General features: G+C 39.8%; 1 non-coding gene across 1 annotated transcript; it reads right to left on the reverse strand.

Annotated features, from left to right (window-relative positions):
* Positions 1 to 11,995: 11,995 nt before the first annotated feature.
* On the reverse strand, positions 11,996 to 12,103 carry LOC112767090 (small nucleolar RNA R71). The gene has a single exon (XR_003184711.1). It is a non-coding gene; the product is annotated as a small nucleolar RNA R71 (small nucleolar RNA).
* Between the last annotated feature and the right edge of the window lie 1,280 nt (positions 12,104 to 13,383).

Consider the following 13,383-nt stretch of genomic DNA (forward strand, 5'->3'; position numbering starts at 1 on the left):
CTAGTGTTTTGGACCGGAGCTTTCTTTGAAAGCTTGGCTGGCTATGAAGCCATTGATGACAAGTCATCATATACCCATTTTTCAAGCTAATTTCACTTGTTTTGTTAGTCTTTATGCACTTTCTTGCTTCTTAAGTAAGTGATTTGGAGTGAAAATGCACAACTTCTTTAAATCAAGCAACCACCATGAAATTAATGTTAATCCATGAGGTTTAAGCTAATTTTAATTGAATATTAATTGATTTATAAGCCTCTTGAATTTAGTGATACTTGGAGTGGTTGTTTTGGTTTATTATAGGTGAAGAAAAGAAAAGAAAAGGAAAAGCGTGGCCTAAGAAGTGTAGCCCAAGGAAAGGAAAGTGTGGTCAAAGCAAGAGGAAGTGTGTCGCATGCAAAGGGGAGGCAAACATTGCCCTCCACAAGGGCACACTGCCCTCTAGGAGGGCAACATAAGGAAACCAAACAAGGAAGGCAACTCTGCCCTGCCCACTAACAAGAGCAGAGCACAAAAGTGTGCCTTGGAACCAAGAAGAAGAGAACCTTGCCCTGCCCTCCACAAGGGCAGTATCGGGCTCACCAAGGAAGAAAATCAAAGGAAAAATGTCACCCATGCATGCCACAAGAATCGAACACGGACCAAGGAAGAAGCAAGGAACTAAGGTTGAGTGCCGTGCCAAGAAACCAAGGAAATTAATTGAGGGTGTGTCCCAGCCGTGTTTCGAACACGGGACATCAAAGTGGAAACACTGCCCTGCCCTCCGCGAGGGCAGGGCAGCATTTTGATGGTGCATGGATCTGGCACACCAAGGTTCAAATCTGGCGCACCAAGGCTCATTCCTGGCAGCACCAGCACGCACCAAGTTCGATCCTGGCAGCACCAAATTTTCCTGCCCTGCCCTCCGCGAGGGCAGGGCAGCGTCCTATGCACCAAGGCAATTTCTGGCGCACCAATTTTTGATTCTGGCGCACCAATTCTTGATTCTGGCAGCACCAAGGCAATTTTTGGCGCACCAACTTTTCCTGCCCTGCCCTTGGCGCGGGCAGGGCAGCGTTTTGCGCACCAAAGTCGCACCAGACCGCACCAAGGCCGCACCAACATGCACCAATTCCTGCCCTGCCCTCCACAAGGGCAGGGCAGCCTCCTGGGAGCAACTTTTTATGGGCCGAAAATTCAAATAAAATCCCCATTTTAATTCATTTCTTCACCAAATCAAAAGCCCATCCAAATCCCAAAATCCAAGAATAGAAAGTGTATAAATAGGAGCTAGTTTGATGTAATTAGGATCTTTTACCACTTACCTTTTGGACTTACCTTTTACTTGGCTTTTGAATTTTGCACTTTCTTGGAGCTTTGAATTTCTTGTAATTGTTCTTGAGAGACTTGACCGAGAGCTCAGAGGATTAAGGGAGAATTGACTGATCTCCTTCCTCATTCTTACTCGGGCAATTCTACTCTTCTGTTTCTGAGTTTTGGGTGTGTGAAATTGAGGAAATTCTGTCTCAATTCCCATCTAAAATCTCTTTAAATCCTTTTCCGCATAATTGAATTTGATTTCTGTTCTTATACTGCTTCTTCTTCAATTTCTTGCCAATTGCTTTGTGAACTTGGATCTGGGAAGGCAAATAGAGATCTAGGCTCTGCTACCTAGTCTCTTGAGACCTGAGACCACGATTTACTTTTGGTTCTTCTGTGAACCTCTGCTGCACTTTATTTCTTTTCTGTTTGAATGCTTATTGCTTCTGATTCAATTTCTGCTCTCTTAATTGTTGCAATTTACTTTCTCTCTGTTTAGATTCTGCAATCCCAGTCCTCAAATCCCTTTTACATTCAAGCAATTTACATTTCTTGTCATTTAAGTTACTGTAATTTACATTTCTTGCACTTTAAGTTTCAGTCATTTAATTTCTTGTTCTTTAAGATTCAGTCTATTTTACTTTCCTGTTCTTTAATTTCCTGCAATTTCCCCTCTCCCTTTACATTTCAAGCAATTTATCTTCTGTTAAATTCAACCCACTCAACCAAAACTTGATTCGCTTGACTAAATCAACCACTAAACTAAAATTGCTCAATCCTTCAATCCCTGTGGGATCGACCTCACTCATGTGAGTTATTATTACTTGATGCGACCTGGTACACTTGCCGGTGAGTTTTGTGTTGGATCGTTTTCCACACATCAAGTTTTTGGCGCCGTTGCCGGGGATTGAAACAGATTGACAATGATTAAGTGAAGTGGAGGTCTAGATTAAGCACTTTTTCTTTTCTGTTATTCTAATTCCTACTAACACACTAACTGTTTGAAATTTTGCTTAAACTAACTAAAACTTCATTCTAGCTATAGATTGAAGTTTCATTGGCTTTCTGGGTTTGCGTGTTTATTGTTGTGTGTTTGTATGTCAAGTACAGGAAGATCTTCCCCTATTCTCTCTGAAATTGATCAAAGAACTCTTCGGAGAATAAGAAGAGCTGAAAGAGGGAAGAACGTTATTGGAGAAGAAGAATCTGAGGAGAAATTCCAAGAAATGGAAGGAGATCCCAATCAACCAGGAGAAGGAGCCAACAATAACCAACAACAACGAAGAGTCTTGGCTTCATACACATTTGCAAATGCCAGACACTGTGGAAGTAGCATTCTTCCTCCTAATGTTAATGCAAACAATTTTAAACTAAAGCCACAACTCATCACTCTGGTTCAAAACAATTGTTCTTTTGGAGGAGGGCCTTTGGAAGATCCAAATCAACATTTGTCTACCTTCTTGAGAATCTGTGACACGGTGAAAACCAATGGTGTACCTCCTGATAGCTACAAGTTGCTGCTCTTCCCATTCTCTCTCAGAGATAAAGCCACTCAATGGCTAGAGACCTTTCCAAAAGAAAGCATCAACACTTGGGATGATTTGGTGAGCAAGTTTCTTGCCAAATTTTATCCCCTTCAAAGAATCCTAAGGTTGAAGACTGAGGTTCAAACGTTCACTCAATTGGAGGCCGAGAACTTATATGAAGCATGGGAAAGATATAAGGCTCTATTGAGGAAATGTCCACCAGAGATGTTCACTGAGTGGGACAAGTTACAGAACTTCTATGAGGGACTCACTCTTAAAGCTCAAGAAGCTCTTGATCACTCTGCCGGAGGCTCATTACAACTCATGAAAACCACAGAGGAAGCTCAAAACCTCATTGATATGGTGGCTAATAACCAATATTTCTTTGCTCATCAAAGACAACGCCAACCATCACAAAGAAGAGGAGTAATGGAGTTGGAAGGAGTGGATTCCATTCTGGCTCAAAACAAGATAATGCAGCAGCAGATTCAACAACAGTTTGAACAAATGGCCAAAAGAATTGATGGCCGGCAAGTTGCAGCAGTGAGCACCACAAACCAACCACCAACTACTTGGGTGCAAAATGAAGAAACTCAAGAGGAGCAACAGCAAGAGCAAGTCCAATACATGCACAACCAAAATCCTGGAACAAATGAAGTCTATGGGGATACTTACAATCCATCTTGGAAGAACCATCCCAACCTCAGATGGGGAGACAACCATAATCAAAACCAATAACCATGGCAAAGAAACATAGGCCAGAACAATTGGAAAAGCACAAACCACAACCCCCAGCCAAACACTAACCAAAATACATATAGAAAACCACAAAATAACTACCCCAACTCTAACCATTATCCACCCAACAACCACCCAACAAATCAAAACACTTATCATCATCCATCAACACCCCAAAACCAACCAATTTCACAAGAATCCCAGAGGATTACCAATCTAGAGCTGCTCATGGAAAAACTGATGAAGAAACAAGCAAAATGAGTAATGATCTCCTTCCAAAGCAATCAACTGACAAGGAAGTAGAACAGAAAAACAAACAGATGCAAGAAGAAAAAGGGATTCAAAAGGAAGCAGGGGTGATAAGCAAGAAGGAAGGTATCACAACTCAAGTAACTGTCAAGAAAGAAAGATCAACAAGAAAGAAAAAGATGAAGAGCAAGAAAAAGGCTCACAAAGGGTGGAAGAACAAGAAAATCCCAACTGAAGGATTTTCTAAAGGTGATAAGGTGCAACTAGTATATCAACAACAGGGAGCAGAAGATTATTACACTGTCAACCAAATACTTTCTCTTGAGCATATGGAAATTGAGCATCAAGGCACGCAGAGAAAGCTGACAGTGAGAGGTGACAAGTTGAGACATCACCAACATCAACCACCCTAAAGGGAGTTCAATGTCAAGCTAATGACAATAAAAGAGCGCTTCATGAGAGGCAACCCATGGTTTAAGATTTCTGTCTTCTCTTTCATTAAATAAGCTATGATTCCTTTGAATATGATTTTGAATTTTCATGCATGGTAAATGCATGCATCGTTTTGAAACACATGGCAACCTTCTAAGTTTGGTGTACCTTAAGGCACACCTAAGTTCATTGTTCAAAGAAGGGGATTATTTTTAGAACATATGCATAAGTCTTTTGATAAAGCATGTGACCAAACACTAAGTTTGGTGTCTGCATGTGCAACAATGTTCAAAAAAATCATTTCCCAATCATGGACTCAAAACCGTACGGACAAGGGATCATACATCAATTTTTTTAAAAATGCATCAATTGTGAGAACGGTTTGCATTGTTAAGACGCCCCCTTAATAAAAGATAAGTTTGGTGTTCACCAACTTTTAGCATTTTATTTAGGGACACAATTGATCACAAAAAAAAATAAATAACTATTAAACAAACCAAAACAATTTATTTTATCCTTGCAAATAAGTTGCCAACGATTATATTAATGTTCTAAGCTAGCTGTTTTGATTCAGGTGGGAGAAAAAGATTAAGACAAAAGCTAGGAGAGGTCACGGCTAGGAGAAGCTATGTGAGGAAGGTCACATGTGCCTAGGAGAACGCGCTCATGGGGAACAAAATTTGCATGCATGCAACATTGAACACCGAGATACATGCAGCCAATGGAAGAAGGATCCTCGTCAAAGCCTCAACAATGCATGCAGACCGTCCATTCCATGAGTCCTTGAGATGAACAACTCAATCTCAGCCCTTCATGAGCACTAACGGTTCCTTCTTCATTCATTCATTGTGGTTTTGTTGAGAAGCTTGAAGAATTGGCCTATAAGTAGCCGTTGGCACCAACACGGTATACACATTCTCATTCAAGCCACTTTCATATGAAAACCATACTCTTTTCCACTTCCAAAACCAACATAATTCCCTTACCTCACACATCAAAACCGAACCAAAACTCTTTCTAAACACAACACATATTTCTTCTCCTCTCACTTTTTCTTTCTTCTTACCTCAAATCTGATGGCCTCCTCAAGTTCAAAAAGAAGGCCGGGAAAAGAACCTATGGTAGCCGAACCCCCACCCTTTGATGCAACCAAGTTTAGATCCCAATTCCATGAAGGGAGATATCATAGGTTCATGGAAGCAAAGAATGTCATCTATGAGAAAGGTCTTAACTTGAGGGAAGGAGAATACCCCATCATGAGGCAGATTACTAGAGAAAGAAGGTGGGAACTCTTGTGTGCTCCTCTAGTGGACATCAGTGCAGTTATGATTAGGGAGTTCTATGCAAATGCTGTGAAGGAAAACAAAGATAGTGCCCCTTACACAAGTTATGTCAGAGGAGTTGAAGTGAGCTTCAGTCCAGCAGCCATCACTAGAGCTCTAAAGTTGAGAACCATAACCTATGCAGAGCCTAGTTATGAGGCTAGATTGCAAATGGAAAATAATCCTGATGAGATCCTGCAGGGGTTATGTGTGGAAAATACAGATTGGGAAAGAGATTCAAAGGGAGTTCCAAGCCACTTGAGAAGGATAAATCTTACTCCTGTAGCCAAGGGATGGTATGAAATAGTAAGAAGATCTATCCTTCCTACTGGAAATGCTTCTTGGGTCACAATCAAACGGGCACTCTTGACATACTGCATATTACATGGAGGTGAAATCAACCTTGCACAACTCATAGCCGACAATATTCAAGAAATGGCCAATAGCACAAGCAAATCAAGTAGTCTTGGACATCCAAGTACCATCCTCAGACTATGTGAGAGAGCTAAAGTAATCTTTGAAGATGAGGACACAACAAAAGTGAAGAAAGGGAAATGGATTACCAAGAAGAGCATGGAGGGAACGAATGAAGAAGAAAATCAAGAAGGGGTAGTAGCTCCTAGACAAAGGAGATCACAAAGAGAGGAAGGACGAAATCAAGCTCATGATGCCATAGACATGAGCCAATTACAAAGATCAATTGAAGAACTATCTCAGCAACTCATGCAGGCTCAACAAGGCCAAAATCAAGGGGGCCAAGAGAAATATCTAGTGCCCCATCCTGAATTTATGGAGCAATTTTTGAAAGAAAAAGAGGAACGAGAAGCTTGGCAGCATCAAATGGAGGAGAAACAAGAGAGATGGCAACAACAAATGATGACTCAGCAGCAAGAATTTCAAGCACAGATTCTTGAAGGACAAAAAGAGCAATACAAAGAATTCAAAGAATCATATGATAAGCTGTATTTTAGTCAAGCTAAAGCAGGGGAATATAGTCACAACCTGTATCAATGGAAGAATGTTCATCATACCTTGGGAGAAGTTAGACACGTACAAAGAATGGAGAATGATGAAAACATGCAAGCAAGGTTGGAGTACTTAACCCACAATCTGCCAACACTCAATCCTGAGATCAAGCCATTTGAACAATGCCCAGAATTTTTAGCCAAGCAACAAGCAAGATCTCATCAATATACTGAGTCAACCTTTAAAAGATTGGAAGATTTTGGGCTCTCAGGACTCTTAGATTCTGTTTGGGGTAGAAGATGTCCTGGTGAAGAGATCCGAGATTATTCCAAGACAGGGAAAAGAAAGAAGAAGAAGGGAGAATCAAGCAGCAGCCATGATCACTAGAAGGTGGCAAAGTTCTTTCATATTTCCTCTTTCATGTCTTTAATAAGGAGATGCATGTCTGAAACATGATATGCCTCCATCAATTATTTCTTTTACTTTATGCAATTTCTGTTCTTTGCTTTTCATTTTAGTTAGTTAATAAATAGCTAGAAAAATACTAAATCTGCACAATGCTTGTTATCCATCACCTAGCTTGAAAATTGTTTTGTTTCCCATATGCTTAAATAAAAGAGTTTGGTTTGAATTGAAAAGTGAAATATCCAATGTTGCATAAGTATGAATGGAAGTTGGTGGTGGTATATGTGTTTGATTAAATGCATGACTCATGAAATAATTGTTGCATAATATCATTCTTATTCAATTGTTAGTTAGCTTGCTGTTACAAAGACTCCTATCAATAATGAAAAAAAAGCCCTTGGTAACAAAAACAGAAAGAAAAGGGAAAGAAAAAGCCAAAATGGCAAGAAAAAAACAAAGAATAAAGGTTGGACACCAATAGCTTGAACCTTAGGACATATGCCTGTGGTTTTCTTGTACTAAGATCTGCTTGGATGAGTAAATTCTAAGGGGTATTTTAAAACCCGGTCACTTAGATCAACTGATTTGGGATGGCCAATTGAAAATCCACAATAAAGAGCAACTTAGATACAGAACATTTAGTTATCCAAAGAGATGTTGGGCATCAATGATCCTAGGAAGAATTAGTGAGCCAAGTGTCTGTGGTGGAGAGATGTTGAGTAAAAAGAAACAAATAAAGCCAAAGGCTATTACTGCAACATTTGACACCAAACCTCCAAAAGAATAATAAGCTTGTTAAGCATTGTAAGCCAAGAAAAGTTAGCAAGGGAGGAATCAAAAAGTGAGTCTTATAACAGCAAGTTTAGCAAGCCTTTGAGGAAAGATGTATTATGTAGCATCAACAATAATTGAGTTATCATTGTCTGCATAATGACCCCATAGATTAAGTTCTGCTATATGCCTAATAAGGATATGTATTCTTTTCTTATTCATTTCAATTTCTCTTAGTTTTGATGCTTGCTTGGGGACAAGCAAGATTTAAGTTTGGTGTTGTGATGACAAGTCATCATATACCCATTTTTCAAGCTAATTTCACTTGTTTTGTTAGTCTTTATGCACTTTCTTGCTTCTTAAGTAAGTGATTTGGAGTGAAAATGCACAACTTCTTTAAATCAAGCAACCACCATGAAATTAATGTTAATCCATGAGGTTTAAGCTAATTTTAATTGAATATTAATTAATTTATAAGCCTCTTGAATTTAGTGATACTTGGAGTGGTTGTTTTGGTTTATTATAGGTGAAGAAAAGAAAAGAAAAGGAAAAGCGTGGCCTAAGAAGTGTAGCCCAAGGAAAGGAAAGTGTGGTCAAAGCAAGAGGAAGTGTGTCACATGCAAAGGGGAGGCAAACATTGCCCTCCACAAGGGCACACTGCCCTCTAGGAGGGCAACATAAGGAAACCAAACAAGGAAGGCAACTCTGCCCTGCCCACTAACAAGAGCAGAGCACAAAAGTGTGCCTTGGAACCAAGAAGAAGAGAACCTTGCCCTGCCCTCCACAAGGGCAGTATCGGGCTCACCAAGGAAGAAAATCAAAGGAAAAATGTCACCCATGCATGCCACAAGAATCGAACACGGACCAAGGAAGAAGCAAGGAACTAAGGTTGAGTGCCGTGCCAAGAAACCAAGGAAATTAATTGAGGGTGTGTCCCAGCCGTGTTTCGAACACGGGACATCAAAGTGGAAACACTGCCCTGCCCTCCGCGAGGGCAGGGCAGCATTTTGATGGTGCATGGATCTGGCGCACCAAGGTTCAAATCTGGCGCACCAAGGCTCATTCCTGGCAGCACCAGCACGCACCAAGTTCGATCCTGGCAGCACCAAATTTTCCTGCCCTGCCCTCCGCGAGGGCAGGGCAGCGTCCTATGCACCAAGGCAATTTCTGGCGCACCAATTTTTGATTCTGGCGCACCAATTCTTGATTCTGGCAGCACCAAGGCAATTTTTGGCGCACCATCTTTTCCTGCCCTGCCCTTGGCGCGGGCAGGGCAGTGTTTTGCGCACCAAAGTCGCACCAGACCGCACCAAGGCCACACCAACATGCACCAATTCCTGCCCTGCCCTCCACAAGGGCAGGGCAGCCTCCTGGGAGCAACTTTTTATGGGCCGAAAATTCAAATAAAATCCCCATTTTAATTCATTTCTTCACCAAATCAAAAGCCCATCCAAATCCCAAAATCCAAGAATAGAAAGTGTATAAATAGGAGCTAGTTTGATGTAATTAGGATCTTTTACCACTTACCTTTTGGACTTACCTTTTACTTGGCTTTTGAATTTTGCACTTTCTTGGAGCTTTGAATTTCTTGTAATTGTTCTTGAGAGACTTGACCGAGAGCTCAGAGGATTAAGGGAGAATTGACTGATCTCCTTCCTCATTCTTACTCGGGCAATTCTACTCTTCTGTTTCTGAGTTTTGGGTGTGTGAAATTGAGGAAATTCTGTCTCAATTCCCATCTAAAATCTCTTTAAATCCTTTTCCGCATAATTGAATTTGATTTCTGTTCTTATACTGCTTCTTCTTCAATTTCTTGCCAATTGCTTTGTGAACTTAGATCTGGGAAGGCAAATAGAGATCTAGGCTCTGCTACCTAGTCTCTTGAGACCTGAGACCACGATTTACTTTTGGTTCTTCTGTGAACCTCTGCTGCACTTTATTTCTTTTCTGTTTGAATGCTTATTGCTTCTGATTCAATTTCTGCTATCTTAATTGTTGCAATTTACTTTCTCTCTGTTTAGATTCTGCAATCCCAGTCCTCAAATCCCTTTTACATTCAAGCAATTTACATTTCTTGTCATTTAAGTTACTGCAATTTACATTTCTTGCACTTTAAGTTTCAGTCATTTAATTTCTTGTTCTTTAAGATTCAGTCTATTTTACTTTCCTGTTCTTTAATTTCCTGCAATTTCCCCTCTCCCTTTACATTTCAAGCAATTTATTTCTGTTAAATTCAACCCACTCAACCAAAACTTGATTCGCTTGACTAAATCAACCACTAAACTAAAATTGCTCAATCCTTCAATCCCTGTGGGATCGACCTCACTCATGTGAGTTATTATTACTTGATGCGACCCGGTACACTTGCCGGTGAGTTTTGTGTTGGATCGTTTTCCACACATTAGCCATGTCTAATTCCTGGACCGGAGTCTTAGACTAACATTGCATGATTCCTGGAATTCTCATTAAGAATTTTGATGCCTTTATTTTCTTTTCCACTTAATTTTCGAAAAATCCAAAAAAAATTTACAAAATCATAAAAACCAAAAATATTTTATGTTTCTTGTTGAGTCTAGAGTCTCATTTTAAGTTTGGTGTCAATTGCATGTTTCTGTTCTTCTTGCATTCATCCATGTGTCTTAAGTGATCTTCAAGAATGTTCCTGATGATTTCATTGCTCTGATCTTTGAATTCTCTTGACTTGAGTGTTTATGTGTCTCATATGCATTCTCATTTTGTTAGTGTCAGCAGTATACAAACTGCTAAGTTTGGTGTCTTGCATGCATTGTTATTTGATTTTAGTTGCATTTTGATTATTCCTTATTATTAAAAATCCAAAAAATTTTTAATTTGTGTCTTTTCAAGTCAATAATACAGAGAATTGAAGATTCAGAACATACAGCAGAGGAATTATACAGAAAAAGCTGGGCGTTCAAAATGCCCAGTGAAGAAGGCAGACTGGCGTTTAAACGCCAGCCAGGGTGCCTGGCTGGGCGTTTAACGCCCAAAAGGGTAGTAGTTTGGGCGTTAAACGCCAGAATGTGCACCATTTTGGGCGTTTAATGCCAGGATGGCACAAGAGGGAAGATTCTGTTTTCAATCAAATTTTTTTAGTTTTCAAAATTTTTTCAAAATCAAATCTTTTTCAAATCAAATCTTTTCAATCAAATCTTTTTTCAAAATCAATTTCTTTCCATTTTCAAAAATACTTGCTATCAATTAATGATTTGATTCAACATTTCAAGTATGTTGCCTTTTCTGTTGAGAAAGGTTTAATGTTTGAATCATATCTTTTCTTGATAGCCAAGTCATTAATTTTCAAAATCAAATTTTTTTAAAATGTTTTTCAAATCATATCTTCTCAATCACATGTTTTTAAAACCAATCATATCTTCTTAACCACATCTTTTTCAAAATAGTTTTCAATCAAATCTTTTTGATTTCTAATTTCAAAATCTTTTTCAAAAATCACTTGATTTCTTTTCCACTCTTATTTTCGAAAATCAATTAGTTTTTTTCAAAATGTTTTTAAAATCTTTTACTTAATTTTCGAAAATTTCTTCCCCTCTCCTCACATCCTTCTATTTATGGACTAACACTATTCCTTAATGCACAATTCGAACTCCATCTTCTCTGATAAGTTCGAATTTTCTACTTCTGCCTTCTATTTTTCTTTTCCTCTGACACCTCAAGGAATCTCTATACTGTGACATAGAGGATTCCATACTTTCTTGTTCTCTTCTCTTTCATATGAGCAGGAGCAAAGATAAAAGCATTCTTGTTGAGGCTGATCCTGAACCTGAAAGGACCTTGAAGCGAAAGCTAAGGGAAGCTAAGGCACAATTCTCTGTAGAGAACCTAACAGAAATCTTCAAAGAAGAAGAACTCATGGCAGCCGAAAACAACAACAATGCCAACAATGCAAGGAAGGTGCTGGGTGACTTTACTGCACCTACTCCCGACTTCTATGGGAGAAGCATCTCTATCCCTGCCATTGGAGCAAACAACTTTGAGCTTAAGCCTAATTTGGTTTCTCTAATACAACAGAATTGCAAGTTCCATGGACTTCCATTGGAAGATCCTCATCAGTTTTTAGCTGAGTTCTTGCAAATCTGTGACACTGTCAAGACCAATGGGGTTGACCCTGAGGTCTACAGACTTATGCTATTCCCTTTTGCTGTAAGAGACAGAGCTAGGATATGGTTGGACTCACAACCTAAAGAAAGCCTGAACTCCTGGGAAAAGCTAGTCAATGCCTTTTTGGCAAAGTTCTTTCCACCTCAAAAATTGAGTAAGCTTAGAGTGGAAGTCCAAACCTTCAGACAGAAGGAAGGAGAATCCATCTATGAAGCTTGGGAAAGATACAAACAATTAATCAGAAAGTGTCCCTTTGATATGCTTTCTGAATGGAGCATCATAAGTATTTTCTATGATGGTCTGTCTGAACTGTCCAAGATGTCTTTGGATAGCTCTGCTGGAGGATCTCTTCATCTAAAGAAGACGCCTACAGAGGCTCAAGAACTAATTGAAATGGTTGCAAATAACCAATTCATGTACACTTCTGAAAGGAATCCTGTGAACAATGGGACAAATCAGAAGAAAGGAGTTCTTAAGATTGATACTCTGAATGCCATATTGGCTCAGAACAAAATATTGACCCAGCAAGTCAATATGATCTCTCAAAGTCTGTCTGGAATGCAAAATGCACCAAGCAGTACTAAGGAAGCTTCATCTGAAGAAGAAGCTTATGATCCTGAGAACCCTTCAATGGAAGAGGTGAATTACATGGGAGAACCCTATGGAAACACCTATAATCCTTCATGGAGAAATCATCCAAATCTCTCATGGAAGGATCAACAGAGACCTCAACAAGGTTTCAACAACAATAATGGTGGAAGAAACAGGTTTAGCAATGGCAAGCCTTTTCCATCATCTTCTCAGCAACAGACAGAGAATTCTAAGCAGAACCACTCTGACTTAGCAACCATGGTCTCTGATCTAATCAAAATCACTCAAAGTTTCATGACTAAAACAAGGTCCTCCATTAGAAATTTGGAGGCACAAGTGGGTCAGCTGAGCAAGAAAATTACTGAACTCCCTCCTAGTACTCTTCCAAGCAATACAGAAGAAAATCCAAAAGGAGAGTGCAAGGCCATCAACATGGCCGAATTTGGAGAGGAGGGAGAGGCAGTGAACGCCACTGAGGAAGACCTCAATGGACGTCCACTGGCCTCCAATGAGTTCCCCAATGAGGAACCATGGGAATCTGAGGCTCATACTGAGACCATAGAGATCCCATTGGATTTACTTCTGCCATTCATGAGCTTTGATGAGTATTCTTCCTCTGAAGAGGATGAGTATGTCACTGAAGAGCAAGTTGCTAAATACCTTGGAGCAATCATGAAGCTAAATGACAAGTTATTTGGTAATGAGACTTGGGAGGATGAACCCCCTTTGCTCACCAAAGAACTGGATAACTTGTCTAGGCAGAAACTGCCTCAAAAGAGACAGGATCCTGGGAAGTTTTCAATACCTTGTACCATGGGAACCATGACCTTCAAGAAGGCCTTGTGTGACCTAGGGTCAAGTGTAAACCTCATGCCTCTCTCTGTAATAGAGAAGCTAGGGATCTTTGAGGTGCAAGCTGCAAAAATCTCACTAGAGATGGCAGACAATTCAAG

This window comes from Arachis hypogaea, chromosome 2 (genome assembly GCF_003086295.3).
Source record: "Arachis hypogaea cultivar Tifrunner chromosome 2, arahy.Tifrunner.gnm2.J5K5, whole genome shotgun sequence".
In the NCBI taxonomy this organism is placed as follows: Eukaryota; Viridiplantae; Streptophyta; class Magnoliopsida; order Fabales; family Fabaceae; genus Arachis; species Arachis hypogaea.